The sequence below is a fragment of the Falco naumanni genome, chromosome 3 (assembly GCF_017639655.2).
Source record: "Falco naumanni isolate bFalNau1 chromosome 3, bFalNau1.pat, whole genome shotgun sequence".
Classification (NCBI taxonomy): Eukaryota; Metazoa; Chordata; class Aves; order Falconiformes; family Falconidae; genus Falco; species Falco naumanni.
Genome location: NC_054056.1, coordinates 93,679,421 through 93,705,118, shown reverse-complemented (window position 1 = coordinate 93,705,118; position 25,698 = coordinate 93,679,421).

Genomic DNA, 25,698 nt, shown 5'->3' with positions numbered 1-25,698 from the left:
CACCCTCTCTTGATGTGGAGGGGCAGGACATCCCTGCTAGGCTGCTAACAAAGGTTTTCTCAGAAAATGCTTCACCACGTCCAAAGCCAGGATGTATCTCGAGAGAAAAACATCGCTTTCCTGAACGGGGCCACTGTGTTCCAATTGGGCAAGGAAAGTTTTTAAATAGCTTTAGCAAAGCCTGTTTACCAAGCTTGTGAACTCTCAGGCCATGAGAGGGAGCTTTTAAAATGTTCTTCGCGTACAGGAAAGCCTTTTGTCTCCAAGAGTTCAACACAGGCCCCTGTCCCAGCCGCACAGTCCTGCTCACCAGCAGGCTGCCACCCTTCGCCCCTCTGCCCTCCGCTGTGTGCTGCAAGGAAGGTGCCAGCAGTGTGCGGTGCTGCAGCAGCCCGGGCTGGGAGCAGTTCTTATCTGCTGTCCGTGCTCTTGGGGTACAGTGCACGGGGGGGCACAGGAGAAGCCCACTCCAGATCTGCCTGCTGGGGCTGGCGACAGAAAATGTGCTGCCAGACACATTCAGAGGGGCGACTTAAGTCAAAAGGGTTTCATAGGCTTTCCGTCACCCTGATGTTTTAATTTCTTCTTTCCCTTTTGATAAATCTTTAGGTTTAGAAAGACATTGTGTGTGAGTGGCTATACACGATTTGGCAGGGAGGTGTTAGCTGTTAAACTATTATCCTTAATAAACAGTTTTATCTCACAGTGATAATGCCAGTATTTCTGATAAGCCTGTGGCAATGAACATAATAAGTCCCATAACCACAGTTAAAATAACAAGAGTTTCTTACAGCTCGGAGCCAGAGGACAGGGTCAGGCACCCAGCCACCATGGCACCTTACGTTTGAACAGTCAGCTGTGCCCTTGTGGTAGGTGCCACCCGGGGCTGACATTACACACAGTTATTCTTTCCTGTGGCCTCGTTTCACGTCTCTGTAACCCTGGGGTCTTCACCAGAGAATAAACCAATGTGGTACAGCGAGGAGCATGGCAGAGTTTAAGATGCGTGAGTTTCTTAGTTGTATTTGTAGATTATCCAGTGTTAAGCATTGGAGGAGATGGTCTTATTAGAAGTGTTTGACTTTCCAAGTTTCAGAATTTCTCATTTTCAAAACAACCCTATCATGTTGTTTCACATTTTGTCCCTGTCAGAAGATACACCTATACAACAATTTGAGGCCCAGATGGATAGACTATTGTTCTTGAGCTTTTGGATGGAAATCTTCCTGAGCTTTCTAGTATATGCATGACTGGATTATAACACGTTGATATCTGGTCTTGTTTTTGGAAGATGGGTTGGAATGTTTTATCTTTTAAGTCTGTAATTTTTCTTATTGTGCAAATCTCCCTAGAGGAGGTAGATTTAATCTTTTTAAGAGGACACCTCAGGCTTATAACCACTGCAGGCTGCATCCTATATGGGCACCCTTTAATGGTGTCTTGGAACATTTTATCTACAGAGTTATCAAAGCTCAAATATCTGATCAGTTTCAATATAGACAGCCTCTGCTCATATGCTCCAGCATCCATCCAGTACAACTTGCTTCTCCTTGCTTTGGATCAATAATGGCTAATAAGGATGAAGGTAACACATCAAACTCCTTCACAGTACTACTGCTGCTTTCTGACAAGCTTCTGGCTGAAAAGAGGGACCCTGCAGGCAGTTTCTGTTAAGAAGAAAAGGTAACAATAAACCATTTTTTTAATGCAGTCCTTTTCATTTACAAAGCATGTGCAGAAGTCTGTTTCTTTTAGAGCAGAAGAAATCAAGCAGGAGTGACAGCATCTTGGAGCTGAGAACAAAGACGTTATCTTTCAGCCAAAAGTTTGTACCAGGGTGGGGGGATTTTCCCTGCTATGAAGACTTCTGTGTTTGTCGACACTTAGTTGCTATCTTTTTTCTCTGCTGTGTCTGCATGTCTTTTACATACACAGAAACCACTAGAGATAGCAAAGGAGCCACTCTGCCTTTGTTCTGAGGAGAAATCTTCATTGTTTGAGCGATTTGGTTCCAGAAAGGAGCCTAAGCCTTTCTGTAATGGTGAGAAGTGGCTATGTCCAGCCCCTGACATTATTATCACTGTAATAGCTCTGAAGGTCTAAGGACACAGATAAGAAGAGGATTGTAAGTCTTAATTTTTCATGAGAGCAACCTATGCACTCCAAAAAATATGCATAAATCTTTGGCCAATCAAGTTTTTTTTATAAGTCTGAGACAGAAACTGCAATTTTCATGGTACTGGTTGGGAATGATTGCTTTGAGATCAGTTTACTTTTAATAAAATAATTGTAATAGACTAAAGTAATGACACCCATGGGCCACAGCGGGTGTTGACAAGGGGAAAGGTGATACGCTTGGGGGGTACAGTGACAGGTAGGGAGCACCTGAGGACTGAGAGGGATTAGTGGGTGAAGGATGTGTGAAACATTGCAGGATGATGTGAAGGAAAGGTTTCTGCTGATCTGCAAATTTTTAGTAGCTAGTAGTGGTGAAAGTGATTTCCTAGGTTTCTTTTTGGTAGGTCTTTCTCAAGAACTGGTGAGTAGAGATGGGCTAGTTGTTTTGTGAAAAATGTTCTTTCGCAGGAAGCTGGTTTAAAGGTTGTCTGGGAGAGGTCATCGTGGTGGGTAGTGGTCCTGGGCTCGCTTCCTCAGAGGCTGCAGCACATCACAGCCAGACTCTTCCCCTCCTCAAAATCTGCACTGGGAAAAGCAGTAATAAGAAATCCAAAATAGAGTCATATGAGTTTTCTTGTGATTTTAATATGTTTTTTTCTTGTCGCCTTGTTTTGTCTGATAGACTTGTCCAGCCCATCCCCAAGTCGTTTTGAGTATCTTCTCTGACACATGGAAAAAACCACAGGACTGATTCCCTTCAGATTAGTTTAGCTGTGAGAGAGCCTGTGGTTCCACGTGGGTGTGGTGCATGCATACGCTTATCAAAATCAGATAACACTAGGAAACTAATTACAACTTCTAACTATTGTTGTGATTTCTTCTGTGGAGCAGAAGTTTTCACATGAATATTTCTTGCATTAGAGGTGAAATCAGATCCCCGTCCCTGCACTTACTGTGTTTGGAGCGTTGCCAAAAAAACTCTTTTAAAAAGGCATTCCTACTGGAATATGTCACGGACTATTCTCGCTCCCAGCTCTGACGGGCTTCAGATGGGGAGCTGGAATGCAGACCTCCCAGTCACACACAGGAGTGGCGGCTTTCAGGGGGCTCACGTTGCAATCTAGAGAAAACAAGCATCAGGGCAGGGGCAATATCACATGAAAATGACAGGGAGAAATAAGCAAACACCATGTGCTGTGTGCGGGGAGCTCGGCAAATCCACACTCTACAAATCTGCATTTAACACTAGCCAGAGCTTAAGTCAGTGTAATGATTTGCTGGGATATACACATACGTACATCTACTAAAAAGTTATTTTTATTACTTTTAAAGGCAATATCCCCAGAACAGAATGGGCTGCCTAAAGAGCAGAGTGAAAAGCAAGGGGAGAAGGAAGCATCTGAGCTGAGTAGGGTGAGAATTAGATCATGGAAAACTTTAAGGCAGAGCATTAGATGAAGAGTCCTCTTCATTAATCTTCTGGTTAGCCCATCTCCCTTAGAAGGGACTACCGTGCTGGAAGGAGAAAGAAGTGTAAATATATTCTGTATATTCTGAGCTAGGGGTAATTTCATTTTAGGTTCTTTGTTTCCCAGGTTTGTTTTTAAACAAGCAGACCTAGCCCCTCCCAGTAAATATTTCCTACTTCCTTTGGTGTCATGTCGGATTAAACCTGGAATATCTTTTAGAGATCATGTGAAAATGGTTCTGTTTTTGCCGGGTAACTGTCATGAATATCAACCTACCAAGTAGAACGGACTGTGATAATAAAAATATTGAGCTCTGTGGCTGCCGAAAGAGCGACATTAAGTGAATCTCACTGATACTCAATTTGTAAACTGAACTGCACCTATTTAGGCAGGAGAAAAACAGCAATGCTCATATTGATGAGAAAATCTGCATTTAAAACCACTCCTTATTAATGATTCAAAACATACCATATTCCTAGGAGCTGTAAACAATTTCAGTATTCTGCACACTAATCCATAACCATTATCATATGTAGAGAACAAGAAGTTACTCACAAACAGATGTTCCCTCTGCCAAACCCATTCATTTAATGCACATTTTACTTTCCAAGTCGTAGTTAGCAACTTTCTGTGGTGGGCGGATTATATGAAAGGATGGAAAAGCAGGGGATTAGTTCGCCTGCAAAGAAGAAACATCTTCATGTCTGTTCTGGAGTCTTTTCCGTCTTGTCTTGCAGTGGAAGAGTTATTCATCCTGGGCTTGCTCTCACTGCCCTGGGGGGCACTCAGCTTTATGTTTCCAGGCACTGTGAGGCACTATGAGATGCCAAACTTTTCTATTACCGAGACAGCTGCGTCATTAAATGTGCTCTCTGCACTGACTGGTAATGAAGCCTGGCATTCACAAATGCATATGCCAAGAGAAAGCAATTATCTTGCCATAAGTTACAGGTGAGCTCTCAGGGAAAGGTATGCCAAAAGCTTAGGGTAGAGGAAGAATTACTGCTCAAAGCATAACAAATTTTGAAGTCACTTCATGTTTCTTAGAGCCTAATTCAGTCAGGTGTTGAGTACCTCCAGGTACAGAGATCCCACCACCTTTCTGGGCAACCTGTTCTACTGGTTGAGTACTCCGGTGAAAATTTTTTCCATATGTCCAGCTGGAATTTCTCTTGCAACATGTAACCACATCTACTCTCCTTTTGCTATGCATGTCCAAGAAGCACAAAACTCAGTCTTTGCTGTAATTCCCTCTTAGGTAGATGTAGGCAGCATGAAGACCCTTCCTCAGCCTTCTCTTCTCCAGGGCTAAACAAACCCAGTTTTCTCAGTCTCTCCTCCCGCAGTGTGTGCTGCAGCACGGTGACCACCTCAGTGACCCTCTACTGGACTCTCCAGTGTCAATGTCTGTCTTTTACTAGGAACCTCAGACCAGACATAGTATTCCGAATGCAGTTTTGTGGGTACTAAACAGGGTGGATCCTTACATGGATCGTTACGAGGAGAAGGACTGTCATGAATTAAAAACCTGACCAGGCTGTGCTGAACTCTCTGAGAACTCCATTTCTACAATTACTTAAAGGGGGCTTATAAGAAAGATGGAGGCAGACTTTTTAGTAGGGCCGTAGCGATAGGACAAGGGGTAATTGTTTTAAACTGAAAGAGGGTAGATTTAGGCTAGATATAAGGAAGAAAAATTTTACTGAGGGTGGCACAGGTTGCCCAGAGAGGCTGTAGATGCCTTATGCCTGGAAGCATTCAAGGTCAGGCTGGACGGGGCTCTAAGCAACCTGATCTGGTTGAAGATGTCCCTGCTCATTGCAGGGGTGGTTAGACTGGATGACCTTTAAAGGTCCCTTCCAACCCAAACTATTCTGTGATTCTATAATTCTATGATTCAGTTAGCATGTTGCTAACCCTTTCTCTTACCTGAATGTTTTCTAAGCAAGGCAAGGAAAAGCATACGGAGCCAGACTCTTCTTAGTGATATTTAGTGAAAGGACAAGAGACAGTGGACACAAACTGAAATGCAGGAAATTCCATTTAAATGTAAGAAAAAGATGTCTTACTGTGCAGGTGGTCTAACACTGGAGCAGTTTGCCAGAAAGGTTGTGAAGTCTCCATCCTTGGGTATACGCAGAACCCAGCTGAACACAGCCCTGAGCAACCTGCTGTGGCTGACCCTCCTTTGAGCAGGTGCGGGTTGATGAGTGCGTCTCCAGATGTGCCTTCTAACCTCAACTATTCTGTGATTCCGTGAGCTGCTAAGTGAGATGAAAGAAGCTATACATTTAGGGCAGATTATAGGCGGAGGGATCCACATTTGGATCGATGCCTTATCAACATGAGATGCAGAGACAAAATACATGATTGTTTTTTAAAAAAACAAAACCCAGCCATAGAACCCACAGAAAGATGCTATTCTGGATTTGGTGGGGGGGGATGCACAGCATCTACTTTAGGTAGGTTCTTAATGAGAGAGCAGTTCTGTGATAATAATGACAGTAGTTAGGTCAGTGTTGCAACAGGAAAGAACAACCTAAGCATATTCAACACATGGATATTGAGTTTCACAAGAGGTATTTAATCAAAATAGATTAAAAAAGAAAGGAAAAAAAAAAAGCGAGCAAGAAAGCCTTAAAAAGAGCAATCCGAAAACCAGCTTAGGTGCTGTTAAAAAATACTATATTAAAATCCCAGGTAAAATTTGTGTCACAATTTCAAAAGTAAACAATATGATCTGAAAAGGCCATTTCAGAGCTCAATAGGAATATTAAGGATGCTATCACAGGCAACAAGTTGATGTTTATAAAATGGGAAGCTTACGGAAATTAGGAGAGCAGGAAAGCCCATAAAATACAGCAAGTAAACCATAAACCAGAAATTAAAAGGGCTAAAAAAGAATGTGAGTTGAGCCTTGCAAAGACTGATAGTAAATAGCTCCTTACAGAGCAAAGGCAGGAAGCCAACTAGTTTGATGACAGATGTGTAAAAGGGCACTCAGGGAAGACGAGGAAACAGCAGAAATGCTCAATGAGTTCTAAGTACCAATCTTTCTTGCTGAAGACATAAGGGAGAGCCCCAAACCCAACATATTCTTGGTAGCAGTTCATCAAAAGAGCTAGACCAAACTGAACTGAATTCACAGGACATATCAGACCAGACAGACAAGCTGGAGGTCAGTAAACCAGCAGGACCAGGCACCGTTTACATGATAGTTCAGGTGTGAAGCTGCAGAACTGCTGGCCAAGGTGTGTCAACTGTCGTTACAAATGGCCTCTGTGCTGGAGGAGGGCAGAGTTGCCAGTGTAGCTCCCAGATAGAGGGGTCTCGGGGAACAACAGACCAGTGAGTCTGACTTCCATCCCTCATAAGACAGCAGAGCCATAAGACCGCTGTACACATGGGGGAACATGGTGTCAAGGGAAGCAGACAACACGATTTCTGTAAGGGACAATCCTGTCTCACCAGTCTGCTGGACTGTTAACGTGGGAGTGTTAACAAGTATATAGATAAATTGGACATAATGTATTTGGATTTTTCAGATAGCTTTTGATGGTTTCTCCATGAAGGCTATGAAGCTACTAAGTCACCACGGACTGGAGAAAAGGTCCTTTTGTGTTTTGAAAGTGGAAAGGAAAAATTAGGGCTCAACAGTGACTTTTCAGGATGGGAAAGAAGCAGCAACAGAACACCTCGGTATCAGTTCTGGGTCTGGTATTATTCAACATCTTTACCAGCAGCCTGGAGTCTGTGTGTGTGTTGTGGGATGCCCAGGTTTGCAGTCAATCACAAGTTTATTTGTCTGGTGGAGTGCTGAGCTGTTGGTGAAGAACTCCGAGAGGACTTAACAAAACAAAGGGAGGGGGAGAAAGGTGGCACGTGAGCTTCAGTGTACACAAAGGTAAGGTGATGTCTTGGGTAGAATAGTGTAAGCCATGCTCACATGGTGCTGAACTCACAACTGGCAGCCACCACGCAAGAAAAAGCTCTTGGGGTCACCACCGACTGTTGCCTGAAAACCTCGGCTCGGTGTGCCGTGGCAGCCAGAAGGCCGGGGGCGACTGTCCTAGGGAGGCTGCCGAGATGAAGGCAGAGGGCACCATTTTGCTGCTTCAGGTTGGTGCACCCAGCTCTGGGGCAGCGTGTGTGGTTCTGGTCTGTGCGTCTGAGGAAGGATTCAGCGGGTTAGAGAAGGGCAACCGAAAGGGCTGAGGGGGTCAGCTTCCTTAAGGGGAAAGCCAGGATTGTTCACATTAGAGAGGAGATCACTGGCACGTGATCAAGACATTTTTGTGAACTTGTCTTTCAAATAATAGAGGTGCGTGCAAAATCCAGTCACCTGGCAGTGAGGAAGTAACTTGCTAAAAAGAAAAGCAGTTGTTTCCAGGAAGCCAAAGGCTTTGTTAATGGTGTTAGTAGTTCCCTAAAGGAACTTGTCGCAGACACCAAGATTGCTCCTCTGATCTCATCACATTCTGTGCTGAGGAGGCTCTGCGGATGGCTGAGCAACTTCCTATGTTCTTCAGGGAGTCAAGTTTTTGTTCTGTCACTTCTGAGCCAAGGACTGATCCAGTCCATGGGTGTGCAGTAGTGCTGGAGCTTCTACTTGAGAAGCAGAGGTCCTGGGATCAGCAAGAGGGCTGAGGCATTTCCATTAGAGCCAGGCATCTGCTCCAGTCATCTGGCCAACTTGTTTTGAGTGTCTTTTGCCATTATGTGGTTTGCAGTTGTGTCCCAAAGGAGAAGAAGTTATATGCATGCCCTTTATGCTCTTCATAGTATGTTAAAAAAAAAAAGGGAGGGGAGCGGGGGAAGCCTTTTTTTTTTTAGATTCCTTCCAAACAGGATTTTTTTGGTTGTATTTGGATTTTTTTCCTTGTTTTGTTTTACTGGTTAATGTCATCATTCATCTTTCCTGTTTTTGCTGTAGGACTTCTTAGATGGTTCACAGATGTGCACTGGAAATTCTCTCACTGGAAATGGAAAGGTAGCATGCTGAATCTTGAACTCAAATAATCTTCATTTGTAACTTGGGTTGTTATAGTTTACAAAAGCAGGCAGAAAAGAGATTTCACTAGATCTTGCTGCTTTGGTTTCCCTTTTCCCTGGAATTTTTAAAAACTGCCTCCCAATACTTGCGCAACCCCCCAAAAAGGTTTTTTACAGTAACATCACAGCTCAGTTGGCAACATTCCCCAAAACAAGTCTTGCCTCATCCCATAATTTCTTCAGCCTTTTACTAAATGCAGTGGGACTTTCTAATCGACAAAACCTGTTTTTTTTCTTTTCCTTCATCTCCCCATTTAAAGCAGCTTGTTGTCTTGTTCAGTTTATGCTGTTTACTGCAAAAAGCCAGGCTGATTTGTAGACACGTTTCTCTGGTTCTCCCTATCAGGTCTTCTTCTCAGGATTCCCTTCATATTTATTTCTCCACTCAAACTGGTACTTGAGCTCCTAGATGTGACCCTCTCTCAACTTTCCAGGTCTAAGCAGAGGAGTTTCTGCCACATCTGCTCCACATACTGAGCATCTTTGGAGATGCTGAACCTTTTACCATTTCTGATTTTGCATCTTCCTGTTTCAGACAGGACATCCTCTTTTGAGCAGAAAGCTATGGCTCTTGGGGCCAACAGTGACCATCTGGCCCAGTAAAATAGGATTCCTAAGTATTTTTATGTGTGTGTAGCATGTCGTATTTTCTTCATAAGATGTGGTAAAAACCACTTGGTTGGAATGTGAACTATTCACTGGAGATGGTGGCAAACATACCCATGCCTGCTGTCCCACCGAGTGTTAGTTAATCATGTTCCTGTGGAGAAGCTGCATGACTGTTCAGCAGAGAAAGGTGGCTGAGCATCAAGCATATCAAGCATCTTTGGAAATTGTATCATGTTGTTTTCATTAGTTTCCAACCTTGGTAAGCTGGGATTGACTCTGAGGATGCTCTGAGGGAGTTCAAAATGGGAACAGCTGAATCACAGCAGACTCACTGGAGTGATCGAAGGCAACTGCAAGCAGAGATCTGTGTGAGTCATCCTAAAGAAAGAGGCCAGAGAAGAGGGTGGGTATGCTTTGTACTGAAGTACATAGCTCTTCTGGGAACGTGAACTTCTCAGGAGCTTCTCCTTTCCTATTCTGGTGTAAATCTGGAGGGAATCTGCTGATTTCTATGAATTGTTCTAGATATGGATGGGCTCTGCTGGGAACATGAGGTACAGCCCAAGCTCTTACACCTACGCCTATTCTGTCCCTAGACCTGCCTGTTTACCACTTGCTGCAGATCCACATATGTGTGGATATCACTCCAGAACACAGGTCCAGGGCTGAGCAGGGACGATACTGCAGTTGGAGGTATTACAGGACCATGACCTCAGCTTCTTCCAGTGTGATATCCCAAATGTGTGGAGAAAAGGAGCTGCTCTTCTTGGGCAGAGGCTGGGAGCACAGTGCCTCTGGCAGCAGAGCCGTGCCTTGCCCTCGTGTTGCCGCTTTGCACAGCCTGGCTTTCACACCCTGTCTGAGCGGTCATGCCATTCACCCTTCTGCATCTCCGGCGCTTGCCAGCCCAGGTAGGAAAGAGGACTAACAAGAGCAAGTTGACTTGACAGAGGGGTACATGGAGCTTTTTGGTATTTTTTGTGTGGATCGAGCGAATGGCAATGCCACCAAAGGGTGTTGGTCTGAATCCCACACATCAGCAGTGTCCCAGCACCCTCGCGTTTTGACAGTAGCTCTATGGTCTTTGTAAAATCGATGTTGTCTGGTTCATAGTGAACAGCTGCCTGGTAAATACAGCCACCACCAAGCCTTTGCTTGAAATGCCAGAAGGAAACTAACTGCCCCATCCTCTACATATCCCATGGTTGTTTCTAGAAGGGCATGTGGTACCCTGCCATCCCCAAACCAAGTAATAGTTCCCGCTGCTCATCTTTGGTGGAAACTGCTGTCTTTTCAACATGCTGAGCTGCTGGTGAGACCACTCCCAGGTGACCTTCTGTCAGAATGAACTGGGTAAGACCAGGCAGCTTAAATCACCTGTCAGCTTGTTAATTTGGCTGCTTTTGACCCCAGAAGGTGAGGGATAGCCCAAATGAATAGCTGCCTTAGCAGGCTGCCTGTGCGTGGGGGCTGAGCAGCCAAGTGCTCCCTCACATGCTTCCTGCCATGGGGCAGCCGGGCAGCTTGCTCGGGGGACTCCTTCACAGCAACTCCAAAAGCTCCCTCTGGCCAGGCTCCTGCTGAATCTATTCAGAACACTGTTATTCACCCAGCGTCGAGCTTCTGCAGCATGGTCCGAGCAAGGATCTCAAAGCTCTTTGTAGATGGAAATGAGTGCCATCTCAGCAATGGCCTTCCAAGAGGGTGAGGCATCAAAAGCCTCAGCTTGGAGCCATAGTAATGGAGCTGTTTATCTTGGTCCAAGGATGCATGACTGTGCCTCCCATCAATGAGGTACAATGACTGTACCTCCCATCAATGAGGAAAGAGCCAAGGGCACTCAGCACACTGGCAGAATGGGCTCCCAGCCTGGCAGGGAGAAAACTCAGGGCAAAACCTAGCCAAGCTGTCAAAAGTATCCCACAGGTTACACTCCCACAGAGGTGTCCACAGGCAAACCTCAGCACCTGTGGATACCTGTCCCTTCTCTGAAGGAGCAGCCAGCAGGGGTTCAGGTGACAGAAACAGAGTCTGTCCTCTGTCCCGCTCCCCCAGCTGCTCCCATAGCTCATTTCCTCTTTTCCTGGCTTTGTCTTCCTGGGTTTGTTGCTTTTGCTGCTCTTTCTGTTTGTCACAGGACGAGTGCCAGCGCAACCATAAATTCTGCGTTCCCCCGCGGTGATGCGCCTTCACATTCAAAGGAAAAAAGTCAGGCTAATATTTACAAGAAATATTGTAATTCCAGCATGTGAAACCATCGTCTTGACAACTTCTTTCTGTGGCTAAGCACTGAAATGTTTGTTCAGACTGGACCAAGATTTATTTCATGTCAAAACTCCACAGTCAGATGTTCTTGCATCCTACAACAGTGTTGCCTCAGGCTGACTGTGACAGGGCAAGGCTGGCTGTAGCTGTCTGGGGGACGGAAAGGTCCTCCCTGCTCATACATTGTCCCCTTGTTTCTGAAAAGTGATGCACAGTGACAGTCAGTGGTGGCTCAGTACGTAAGAAGCATTGCTGCTCTGCATGTGCATGAGTGCCTAGCACTTCCAGGAAACTATGAGATGGGCAGTTCCCCTTGTTAATGCTGATGTCCAATAAAAATATATGTGGTAAAATATAGGAACCAACTGTCTCCACCTAAGCATTGGATCTACCTGCATATTCGTACCAATCTTGAACAGCAGAAAAATATCTCCTGGGAGCTTTCTTCATTTCTAGTTTCTCTGTATCTCTATTAGATGTCTCCCAGAAAGTTTCTCCTTGTGATTTTATGGTATGAATACTCTTTGGGGTATTATGGTGTGCATCTTCCCAGACTAGTCCAGGAAATGTAACCAGGTGAACAAACAGAAGTATAATTACATATTCTCGCACCTTCTATACATGTATGGGTCCAATAGGTGTATAAAAATACAAGGCTTGCATGTATAAATATGGTAAATGCAAAACAAAAGGATATTCTCTGCATACAGACACTGCGGCGAGAAATGAAGTGACATGTATGTATGTATATGTGTGTATATTGTGTCTTCCTGTTCTGGAGTATGGTATTACTAACTTGGAAAATAATCACACTTCATTAAAAATGATGAGATTTTAAAAAATTGATATATAGTGATTTCTCAGTCTTCCACTTTTTCAGCTTTCAGGTTCTTCTCTGGGATATACATTCAAGCTTAAAAAAAGCATTGTTGAGATTTCTATATAATCAAAACAGGGCTTGAAAGATACCATTTGTCATGAGCCACACACTGAAGCTGTGAGAGCTGGCAGCAGTGACAGTATTACAATTAAGAATAACATTTTTTCCAGACAGGATAAACACCATTTGTCACTTCATCAGCTTTAGAATTTGAAAATGGAACTACAACTATTTCCTTTTGTCCTCCAGATGTAGATGATGTTGCTTCATCTTCTGACATCGTAAGTATTCGTAGACATGATTAAATGAAATTAAAAGCCTCCTCTCTTTCAGCTCCCTTCCCTTATTCTCCAGTGTTGACACTGTTTTCTTGAGCATTGATGTAGAAGATACCCAAGTGCTATACTACTGATTGCCTGTGTCGCTTCAGACTCAAAATGTGCTGTAATACCAAAAAAAAAAAAAAAAAAAAAAAAAAAAAAAAAAAAGAGCCAGAAAGGGTGGCAGAGAAGTGTGTGGGAATACTCAAAGTTCTTCGTACCCATACTGGAAAAATCTGGTATTTGTTATGGTAGTACATTTCAGAATTGCAGGTCTAGGGTCTGTATGACAGAGGTAAATTTGCAGCTAAATTGGATGCCTGGGTATCTTTTTGTTATGACAGTTGCATCCTGTATAGAAATGTCAATAAAGCTGTTAGCTATTCATTCCATATGTCAGCGAACAGGAGAGGAATGTGACTGCATCCACGGGTGCAGCTGGGAATGCTTACTGCAGCACCGTGGAGCAGAGGAAACCTAGAAAAGATCGCAGCCTGGATTTCCAAATATTCACAGTGCCATAATCTGGTGCACATCACCCAGGAAAGCTGTGGGAGTGAGTGCTGGATGTATAACAGTTTTAAACACCTATGAAAATGCTTCAGCCAGAAGAAGTGTGCCACTAAATGAAACATAACTGCAGGGTGCTGGATAGACCATTGTTTTTCTTAGCAAAGTTAAAAAGGGATGTTTAATGACCACAGATAAATAGGATCCAGGTAACGCCTCTTGCTCCTGAAATGGTGTAACAGGGTGTCCCCTAAGGGACACGGTGGAAAATAAGGCAAATGAATGGCCAGCGGCACTCCCTGTAGTTCTCATGTCTTTCTGATACCTCTCTCCTCTCTCGTGTGCCTGGCTTTGAGCCACAGGGGGGATCTCCAGGCTCCCAGGCTGCAGGGCTTCTCACTTTACCTCCCTGAGTGTCTGTCAGAGCTCTGTTTTCTGGCATGCTGTGCTCCTGCCTGGGCTTTGGGCACTGACAAGTCATAACCCTTCCAACTGTTTTTCTTTTACTGGTCTTGGTGTTGATGCTTTTTCCCCAGTCAGTGCCCTCCAAAGTGGTGAGAGGCAGCCTGGATGGGGATGGCCAGACCAGAAGCCTCTCCCCCTTGCAAAGCTAAAGAAAATGCACATTCCTTTGCACTCATCATGAGACACACTTCTGCCCACCCCTGCCCTCACACTGGCAAAAGCCAGTGTCCGTGTTTGGGGAGAGAAGTGCTGCAGGACACTTCTTCCAGGATGCAGTGTCCTGCCCTCCATCGTGGACACTGGCCTTCCTGGGTCCTGAGTCAGTGCCCGTGTTAGCCTGCACTTGATACTCCAGCAAAGAAGAGCATAATGTAAGTATCCATGACTCAGTGCATCTAAAGGAAGGTTAACTTAAAAGAAGACACTGCATTTAGTTATGGTTCTTGAGAGAACAGTCTGGAGCTACCACTAGGAACAAAGCAACGACCTAGTGGGGGACAGAAATCATATGCCATGTGCAACAAGATGAGATGAAAAATTGTTAGAAACTGCGAAGTGACATAACCCAAAAAGCTAAAGGAGATGCTGAACCACCTCAGCTTAATTTTATGCATTGCAATAGTCTTTCCCCACGTCACTGCACATGATGCCTTCAGCAAGACCCCAGCACTGTGGTGTGCCATGAATGAGAAGTGCCGTGCCCAAGCTTCACCCCATGGTTCAAGGCCTGGTTCCCTGCCCCACAGGCAGCCCCAACCTCACCTTCTGCTCCCACACGAGGAGTGTCCTGAGGCAAGGACCCCTGCTTTGTCCCCCATACACTATCCCAATTCTGAGGAGAATAGGGACCAGCCAGAAGGATGGACCTCTCCGCCTCCTGTTCCCAAAATACCTCATTTGTAACCTTAAAACATTCTTTATAACTTTAAAACAGCCTGGGAACTTGGCATCTCCACTGTCTTTGATCCTCCAATTTCACTCTGGCTGCCTGCAGTTTCCAACCTGAGAAGCATGGAAATTTCGTGACAGTGCCCCTCTGTTTAAGCACATGCCTGCCTTAAGATTGAGTCATACCTGGTGAGATGATTTGCAAAGCAAAGCCTTGTTGACCTGAGTTCATTGGGGGTTGGCCATGTTGCCTTGCCACACTGCCTGGCCCCCTGGGCCATCAGAATAACGCTCACATGTGTAAGTTGGTTCATGGTGCACAAGCTCAGATGCAACGGAAAAAGCGTTTGCCTTGCATGTGTCAAGTGTGCTAGAAACAGATCAGCATGCGGCGGCAGCGAGGCAGAGGTGCCTTCTGCACAGGAGAAAAAAGGAGCGTTACAAGCCTTTTGATGTGTCTCAGCAAGCAAGCAGTGACATCAACAAAGGCAGGGAAAGATTTAGAAAAGTGTACTTGTAATAGCTGAACACAAAAGTGCACAAAAGTGACAATTCTGATAGCTTCGGAGATCATCTGCTTTGTGTTGTGCCTGATTTGCCCGTCATTTCACATAATATGAAAACTTGAATATAAGGCACAGTCTAAATGTTCTGGAGAAGTAAATGGCCGCTTCGTTTCCCCAGTGCTAACATCCTGCCTCGGGTGAACTGACTTCTGCAGCCAAAGCAGGGAGGTGTCCATAGGCCCCAAGGTGTGGATGGTATAGGCCATGTTATTCAGGGCACTTCTGAGTGAGAGGAGAGACAAAGAGATGGGAACAATCCTTCCCTTTTACCTGAAGTCTTTCTGCTTGTCCTCCCGCACTGAAAAATCTCCACAGCCGTCACTCACCTTCCACTGGCTTTGCTATGACCCTGGTCTAGGGATGCCTCAGCTGTTTAACCAACAAAGTCAAGCAAAGCAGAAACTGAAATGAAGGACTGTGACTAATTAAAATGTTATCTTGTGAGCACATTCAGAAAAAAAGTTCCTGGGAAAAGAACATAAAGATCCTAAGTAGCTGCAAAGTGACTCCTTCCACCAACCTTAAAGCACAGTACCACATAATAACTCACAGCTGTGCATATTTGATCCTCACCCAGCAGCAGCTCCTGAATTATTTACATCCTTATTACTGGCAGTAGAGCTGGACAGAAGTGATGGTAGTATCTGTCGCACCTGGTGGGAGACAAGCATTTGCATAGCTCACACTTGTTGCTGAGCATGGCCCAGAAGGGCAGGGGAGGAAGAGGGGGGGAAAGCAAGTGAGTTTGAAGAAACCTTTAGAAATCAGAAAAAAGGGAAGAGGAGGCATGTTTTGGAGTGGGAGCAGGCAACGGCTGGGAGAAAGAAAGAAAACTTGCTCGCTTTGCCTCTATGCAGCGCTGCAGCAAGGAGCAGGTAAAGAGAGGAGAGGCACAGGTGGAAAGTCCTGCAGGATTAGCAACACATGAAGCAACAGCATGCTCTCAGTGAGTGAGCTGAAGTGCTTGTTGGTAGTGTCCTTTGATTGACACTTGCTGGCCTATGATAAAGGTGAGGGGTCAGGCAGGTTTCTTGACCACCAGCCCAGGCAGGGAGCTGCTCCCAGTTCAAAGATCCATAATAGGCACAGAGGGCCTTAGTGGCCCCTACAAGAGGCGGTGAGGCACATCGCACCCCGTGGCACTCAGGCAGCCTCCTACCATCAGGAGACCCAGGGCCACTGTCACGTAGCCTGGTTGCGGAGGTGGCTGGTGGTGGCTTTTGCATGGATGACTGCCCAGGGGGAAATGGATGGACACCACCAATTACACTCCTGCAGAGCACTTGACAGCTGAAATCTTCCCTTCCTTTCCAGTGAGGTCAAGAACAAAACCATGAAAAGCTGTGTTTTCTGTGCCTCAAACCCATTTTGGCTCCCGCAATGCTGTCCTGCGGGCAGCCTGGAACAGATTTATTTCTGCTGCCTTTAAACCGCTGCTCCAAAGTCCTTGCTGGACAGCAGGGACAACCTTCCAAGACAGGTTGTCAGGCAAAATGGTTTGGCTTTGCTGGTGCCTCCTGGTTACCTCCAAAAGGATATTCCAGGACCACATCCAGCTGTAGGCAGAAACAGGCAGGAAGCTAGCACGCAACCTCCCATACACCATCTGCTCCAAAAGCTGGAATCAAAGCCCAAAGCAGCAGCCCTTCGGTCAGCAACATGACTAAACCCAGGTCAGCTGAAGCCAAACTCTCCATTTCAATAAGCAAACCTCCAAGTATTACTTCTGTGACAGACACGGTAGCACCACGCTGGATCATCAGACACAAGATGAAACTAGCCCTTCCCCTGCTCTGAACCCTAAGTCAGAGGCAGCTTTTCAATGAATCATGGATCAGTCTGTCCAGCTGTGTCTGATCCATGTGGGTCATGCAACAGGAGCGCCACGTTGCAAAAGCTCACTGTTGGCCTAACGTGAGGAAGGAGTCAGCAGCGTGAGGCTTGCGTCAGGTCACGTTCTTGTATACATGGAAGGTTTAAACTCAAGTACGCTACCAGCTGCAGCTGCACAAGGCAGCCAAGGCTCCAGGACAAGCAAAACCTTTGTGGATGTAGGTCACAAGAAGAAGTGAAGGTCCAGAGTGTACAAAAGCACCCGGCCCATTTGGAGGACCTTTGAGCAGTGGCCCCCAGGGGAGGCATAGCTGCCAGTGCATAATTGCCAAGAGTTTTACAGGGAAAAACCCACAGCACAGCATGATTCTTAATGTTGTCCAGATCAAAGCAGCTTTATGGTTTAGAAAACATGTCATCAGAGGGAGGGGAAAAAAATTAATGAGAACGTCTTCCAGGACAGCCTAGTAGTAGGTAAAGTGATAACCTGCTTGGTACAGACACCCCGTGTGGGATTTGTAAAACCCTCACTGACAGCCTGGAAAATTGCCAGTGGGCTTCAGAAAAGAGTACAGCATGCCCCAGTCCGAAAACAAGCTCATGTGCATGGGCTAGGTTTGCAGGCTACACCACATTGCAGCTAGTTCAGCTGCCCTTCTAGGGCATCTGGACAATTTTGCCTGGTCTTGCATCTTCTGTAGTGTCTTACAGTGATTTAGGAAAATGTCAGGAGACATAGCCTCAGCCTTCTGGGAGCCTGCCTTGCAAGGTAGCCCTGCACAGGACAGCTATAGGAAAATTCCTTATATTCCAGCCCTCCCTCCCCAAGTTCTTCTGTGCAGGGGTGAGGTAGAGATGCACCTCAGCATTTGCTGCTTGGAGACAATCCCACACCTTGAGAGCTTTATCTGGCTCACCTGATTTGTCCTAGCTCCAGCATGAGACTGATGTGAGTGGTAGGGCAAGCCTGGTGTGGGGGAATATGTTTGTTAGCACATTCCATCCATCCAGTTGTCCACAGATGCTTAATGAGACCCAGGAAGGCAGCCACAAGGCTGGGCAGCTCAGACCTCATACATAATTGCTTCCTGTGCAGCAAGCTGCAATCATATGAGAACTACAGACATTAAGACTATTGCCCCACCAGGAACACAGGCAGGAGGAGAGACCTCCCTGACAAGCTTTTAGTTCCAATCATCTCAGGATCCATGTGTGCTATGAGAATCACAATTCATGGGCTAAATCCTGAAGGCTTTGCTCAGTATTTTTTTCTGGAATTGAAAAGCATTTGTGGAAGCTATGAGAAGCCTTACCTGGCTAAACACCTTTGAGACCAGGTGTCCTGCTTTCCCTCAGCAGGTATCTAGCACCACAAAAGCCTGCCTTGCTTTACAAAGCACAGAAGAGAGAGGGATTCTCTGCACTGAGAAATTCATGATTTAGGAGATGTCAGTATGAAGATGAGCAGTCTCTTAGTGTTGTGGTGCATTAGTCTCCGTTAATCTTCAGGTGTTTCAGATTTTGCCGCTTTTTGAAATGGCAGTGTTGTGAATCTCTTTAGAAACCAAAGGTAGTGGACCGCTCCTGCACGTGTACTGGTGAGACTTGACAGGAGCAATGGCAGAGCAGCCTTGGAGATGTTCATAAAGTGGTGGCAGGTGCTGGGGGTGCATTTCTCAACCCTACCAGCAGGATGGAGGGAGATCTGGGAAAGAACAGGCCCATGATTCCTTGTGTTAAAACAGACGATCAAGTTCTACATGCTGCGTGTTCTGGCAATGCCTGCTGAACCCAGCGAAGGCAAGGGGTCCTGTCGTATTCAGCACAGGTACTCAGCCTAATAATAGGCTTCCCCATCACTTCTTACAGAACAAGCCAAGAGGTCACAAAGAAAGGTGTCTCCTCTGTTCAGTATTTAGCATTAGGGCTGAAGCTTGTTCAAGGACTCCCTGTCCTCCCACCCCTGAAAGGTCAAGTAAGGTCAAATGAGAAAACAAATCTCACTTGAATGTCAGAGATGATTAAGAAGGAAGATAACAGTGATGTGATAACTCATGGGGAGGAGACTGCTTAAACCAGTTGTAAAAATGGAGAATATGCTAAAGAAGGCAGCAGAGCCAAGGCAGAGTGAAGGGGTTTGCACTGCAGAGCAAAAGCCTAATCTGGGTGCCAGTGCAGGAAACTTTACTATGAGCACACTGGTCACTGCAGGAGGGCTCAGAACATCTGCAGGGAAGTCACCATCTTCTGGCATCCGAATGCTTCTGGGATAACTTCCAGAGACACCTGTGATTTCATTGTGTTAATGTGTTGCATTGCATTCCCTGGTATACAGATTGTCAGCCTGGACATGTATCTAGCTGAACTATCTGAGTGGTGGTGGTATGTGTGGTTAAGAAGTTTAGTTCTTTAACACTGTGGTTGTGCAGCAGACCAGAAATACAGAGGGAGAGAAAATCCCCACGTATACACCATTTGCAGGATTACAAGGGCAACTACAAGGGCCACAGCTTCCCCGTTTCCTTATTAGCATCAGCTGCTGTGGCATACATGCTCCAGGTCAACCAGGAATGGCCATACGGCTCCTGTCGCTCAGATTACAGTTGTTTCCAACCCTACACATGTTTGCACAAGAAAAGGCTGGAGGCTGAGGCGGAGGGGGAAGGGAAAGGCCAGGCACAGTACTGCACTGCTTTATCAAAGAGAGTAGGTGAAAGGCAGGACAGGTTTTACAATGCCCTCTCAACCATCCCAAAGCACCTCTCAGCAGAACTGAGAGGTGATGCAGTAGGGGTGAAAAGCACATCACCCATACCTCAGAAGAAACCAAGGGAAGAGCTCTTGCTTTCTTGGCTCGTGATTTCTTGCTTGTGCTGCTCCCGAGACAGTGGCCCCGCATGATGCTTCAGGCACAGAACAGGCCACTTCACCCCAGTCTCAGCCTCATTTATTGCCCTGGGTTCCAGTTCATTATTGTGAAAGAGCTGGAGAGAGCAGACCCTGGCAGCTGAGCCTGGCACACCCTTGGGCCCTTTGGGTACTGTGCCCATCCCCTGTACGCCCTGCCTGGGCACTCCCCTTGGCACGCTCTGCCTTTCCCTCCCCAGCCGCACCAACGCCCGCCTCTTCCCCAGCACCTCTGTGCCACACAAGACCTGCGGGTCTCCAGTGAGCCAGTGCCACCACCTTGGCCGGGCTGAGGAATAAACAGCAGAGAAAGCAAGTTCTTTGCACCTGTGAGAGGGTGTTTCTATGTAAACTGTCCGTATACTGAGCTGTATTGACACACAACCCTGGCACAAGTCCATGCAGCTGTAACCTACACACAACAGAACTCCAGGCGAGCTGATCGTGGGAGTTGGGGTCGTGGCAAGGGAGCAGGTTTCTGGCCACCAACAGCAGAGATCTGTGTTAATCTTTTATGCCAACAAAGCTTCCATTTTCATTTAAAGCGCTCTCTCATCTTTCTGCCTTCCTACTCTAAACCAAACATGCTTTTACCTACGGGAGACTTACTGCTAGTGAATCAGATGAAAAAAACATTTTTTTTTGCACTGTCACAAAGCCCCATTCTGAGGCAACTGCATATGTGGAATTTTCCAGGTAGCTGCGATAAGCAGCTCATGCGTACAGAAAAATAAACAGTACGGCTTTTAGATGCTACTCAAATTGCCCTGGATTATTTCCGCAACAACTGTACAGGCCCTTAACCAAAGCCTCTGGCTGCCTCCAGGTGAAACAGGGCATTCAGTGCTATCAAGATGACCAAATGTCCAGCAGAGAATTTAGAAAGTGTCAGCATACAATACTGGACTTGTTGGGATATTGAAAAGTCTCAAGTAGCTGTAGCCAGATAAAGTACATAAAAGGGAAAGGCAATTAGTTCACAGTGGTCCACACCACTGATTTAATGCACACAAACTGGAGAAGCAGGTGCGTAAACGTCATGCCCGTGGCTTGCTCCTGAAGCCCAGGTAACAAATTTCCAGTTTGTTACCAGAAGGTGAGGTAGAAAAAAAAAAAAAGTGCAATGATTTGCTGCAGCGGCTGTGGAGTCAGGTAACTCCAATACGAGGGGTTATTTTCTCTCATCCATAGACAAATTAAATTAAATCCCCTGCCTCTATGTACGTATAGGAAAAAGTCCAGTTCCAGTTCAGCTGCTTCCCTGCTGTTGTTTTCTTGGATATATTTTAATTTTCACATTTAGCTGAATTGTTTCTAATCGGTGGTACAATACGTAACTCAGTCTTACCTGAAATCAGAATTTCACAGATTCCTTAGTCCACTCCCACTCTTCTTAAAGCCAACAGGAATTTTGTTGATGATCAGTAGAACTAGCTCCAGTGCAGATCCTGATCATGAGACCCAGTGTACAGCCATCAGCAAGGTGAAGACATTTACATGGGAAACCAATGTACCTCTGTCCACACCTCTGCTTTAGCAAGAGACACAGAAAGGGCGTACGTAGCAGTCAGTCCCGCTTCTGGGCTTGGCAGGGATGCTGTTTGCTATTTGAACCTAAGGCACCCAGCTGAGGTGTTACATAGCAATATATATGCCTGAGCTAAAGAAAAAGGACTAGAAGGGGCTCTTGGAATCGTCAGGCTGAGCCCCTGACTGCCACAAGCACTGCATCTTAATTGCCAGTATGAATTTTCAGACAGGACAGGAAGGGAAATACTCATCTTCCCCTTGCATCCCAGCCCCGTGGCACCACACAGCACACAGCAGCCAGGCTGCTCAGCCCCTCCATGTGCCCAGGAGCTGGACTATCACCTGGCATCCACTTGGCAGAGCCCCCGAGGTTTTTATGTGTCCCTGAAAAGCCTTGGAATATTCTGGCAGTCTTGCTCCCCAGCCTTAAGCATTCCCTATGTAAGGGAAGAAGGCTGTATACCTCGTTGCTCCTGCAGCCAGGCCTGTCATCCTGGCCTCCCCTCTCACCCCTCCCAAAGTCCTCAGTTGCCAGTTTCCTACAGAGGACCCCTCCTTACATCACTCACCACCTGCCCCACAGCAAGGACTCCGTCCTCCCTCATTTTTTCTCTGCCACACACCTGAGCTTCTCCATCCCTCATATCTTCTGCCACTCATGCTGTCACCCTGCACGCTCCTTCCCTGGCGATATTCTGCACTTTCAGACTTCTGCCTTCCCTATCGCCCCGTGAGCGTTTGGCTGCAGCTCCATGGCCCACAGATGATCCAACAGAGGCGAGAAGAGAGCGAGCCCTGTGACACCGAAGCCTACGTCTCCTTCTCTTTGCTTGTACTGTCATATGGGACTGAAGGGTACCAGAAAGGTGCAGGCATGGGGCACCATCCAGACAAGCTCACCTCTCTTCTATGAGTTACAAGGAGGAAAAACTTACGGGGTGTTTGTGGGTAGTTTCCAAAAGCAGCCTCAGTGATTTTCTTCAACCAGCAATGTACCTCAGGTAGCCCTTAAAGGCTGGAGCAGAGGCAGCACGCAGCAGCTCGGGGACCACTGTGTGCGTGGGCATGAATTCAAAGGTCACAAGAAATGCAGAGGTTCTTGCAGTCACGCACAAGGGCTGGCTGTGCCTGTTGAGCCGGGAACAGCTCACAGAGAGCAGACAGCAGAGCCAAAGAGCCCATGGAAGAAAAAAAAAAAATCAGCCCAAAGCCTTGAAAGGAGACAAATTTCTCACAAACCACACTTTTTCTGCAATGCTAACAAACTGTGCTCAAGAAATCCACCTCTTCTTTTAGCAAAATTCACCCAACTTGCTGCTTCTCACAAGAAATGTTTCTGAGCCCGAAGGGAGTGCAAACAGATGCCAGCATATTAGAGGCTGTGAAAAGCTGAGGAGTTTTTATGGGAAGTGGAAGCCCCACAGAAATACACCCGAGATTGGCTTTGAAACTTAATGACAATAAGTTCAACCTGAACACCAGGAGAGGTATCAAGGGAGGCCATTTTCATGAAATATCCAGACAGCTCACCTGTTCCACAGCTCGCAGTACCCCTGCTACCTTCCCAAGGGCCGGCAGCTCTGATTCTCCCTGCCTGGCTGCCAAAACCTCCACCACCGCTCCTGGGATGTAGCCCAGCATCTTCACTTTAGCGTTCTGTAGTGCAGTGACAATGTAATATTTAAGAGAAGCATGAAATTAAATGTGGTCTCAAACTTGGTCTCCTCAGGAGCACTGCACAAGGTGCATTATTCATTTTCATATTTAATTCATTTCCAAACTCCATTTGTGGATCCTGTGACATGTACTGACCTGGAGCAGCACAGAATCAAAGTTTCTTACCAGAGATCATATGGGGACCCACATCGCAGGATGGAGAGAGTTTGGAGAGCCCTCTTCTGCTTCTTGGGTGTCTTGAACCTAACTGCTGAGGCACATGCCTGGGTTCCCATGGCTCAGCAGCTTGGACCGGTAATCCGAGGTTAAAGGTCTGTCTTGGTGCTCTCTGGGCTCATTTTTCAGAAGGGCTGAGCACCAAACTGAAATCTTTGGGAGCTGAGGTTTGAAATTATAAGTATTATTTGATTGTGGATACTGTGAAAAATAAGGTATATCTTAAACTGTGTCCCCCAAGGTTTTTTTAATTTTTCACCTTAATTACCTCAATTTTACTAAATCAAATCTACCTGACCTTAATCTAGGTCAGTTTGCCATCAGTGATGGACGTCATTCCCACCAAAGAGAGCATGTTTTGAACAGAAACTCATGAGGCGCTCTGTGGTGAATAGAGATGAGCACCAATGAAGGAAGAAATGAGGAAACAACAATTTCCTCTCAGCAGCAGGGTTTGAACAGCATGCGGTAACTAGGATGTAAATTCACATGTGGAACAATCAGGGGAAAACCCATCTTGCCTCATTGCTCTGTAGGTTAGTATTGCACATTTCATACACTGAATGAGCCAATGAAAGGGAAAAGCAGAATATATGATTGGGTAATTAGCAGTATGCAAAGGAGACTGAATTAAAGTGGCACAGGACTCCCTAATCCTGGTCTTTCTTATCTTTAGCTGCTTGACTTTGCAGCTTTAGTGTTCTTTGAACACAGAGTTTGAGTTATAAATTAGTATTTATATTACAGGAATGCCCTCATTTCCCCTTAAGACGAGATGTGCCAGTACAGGCACAGCATCTGATCCAGCAAGCTTACAATCTAAGGAGACAGTAAGTATAGAAGGAAGTGAATGAAAGAGAAATAAAATAAGCTTAAATGCACATGGCTCTGTGTGTGTGTATATGTATGCACACACATACACAAAAATGCATTTATACATACAGATGTTACATATGTACCGATTCAAATACTCAGCATTTTAAATATATATGTATATGCACAGAGTATCCGCAGAATTATATATATGTCTTGAGTATTTAATGAAGCACTGCCTTCCCACAGCTGCCTCACAGCCTAGCTAACGCAGAGCGGCTGGTTTTCCTGCTGGTGTTGTAGCATCAGCAAGCTGTGAGAGGCATATCAAAGACAAGGGCTTTCAGGTTCATTCAGGGAGATGCCCCATGCATAAGGTGAAGTGTGGTGATATTGCAAAAATGTATGTGAAAGGAATAGGTAAATTTTCTGAAAGCTTCTAGGAAATTACCTTTCTAATTAGGTTTGATTGAAAATGTTTTGAAGAAGCATTTCAATTGGAAATTATTTGTAAATTTCTTCTATTTACTTATTTTTTGTAGAAATTGTCCATTTTGCTTACTCTGTTTTGAATGAGAGAGAGCAAACCCTGACTTTTTTAGTTTCCAACATTATTTGTGTGTGCATCACATGAAACTTGAGACTTAATGCATGAGCTTTAGCTTGAGAAAACACTTCTTCACTGTGAGGGTGGCCAGGCACTGGCACAGGTTGCCCAGGGATGTTGTAGAGTCTCCGTCCCTGGAGACATTCAAAAGCTGTCTGGACAGTCCTGGGCAGCTGGCTCTGGGTGGCTCTGCTTGAGCAGAGGTGTGGTGGTTTGACCCTGGCTGAATGCCAGATGCCCACCAAAGCCACTCTGTCACTTCCCCCCTCCACCAGACAGGGAAGAGAAAATATAAGGAGAGGCTCGTGGGTCAAGGTAAGGACAGGGAGATCCCTCGGCAATTACTGTCACAGGCAAAACAGACTTGCCTTGGGGAAAATTAGTTTAATTTATTATCATTCAAATCAGAAAAAACACCTTCCCCTGACCCCTCCATTCTTCCCAGGCTTAACTTAATTCCCAGTTTCTCTACCTTCTCCCCCTGAGTGGCGCAGGGGGACGGGGAATGGGAGTTACACATTGTTCATCACACGTTGTTTCTGCCACTGCTTCCTCCTCACACCCTGCCCTGCTCCCGCCTGGGTCCCTCCACGGGACACAGCTCTCCATGGCCTTCCCCAGGGCGAGTCCTTCCCTTGGGCCGCAGTTCTTCACGAACTGCCCCAGCTGGGTCCCCCCACGGGCGCAGCCCCTCAGGCACAGCCGGCTCCAGCGTGGGTCCCCGCGGGGTCACAGCCCGGCCAGCAGCCCTGCCCCAGCCCGGGCTCCTCGCCATGGGGCCACAGGGCCTGCCAGGAGCTGCTCCAGCGTGGGCTGCCCGTGGGCTCACAGCCGCCTTCGGGCACCCACCTGCTCCGGCGTGGGGTCCTGCACGGGCTGCAGGTGGGGATCTGCCCCAGCATGGACCTCCCTGTGTCACCAGCCTGCCGCACTGGGGGCTGCACTACGGGCTGGGGGGAACCTCTGCTCCGGT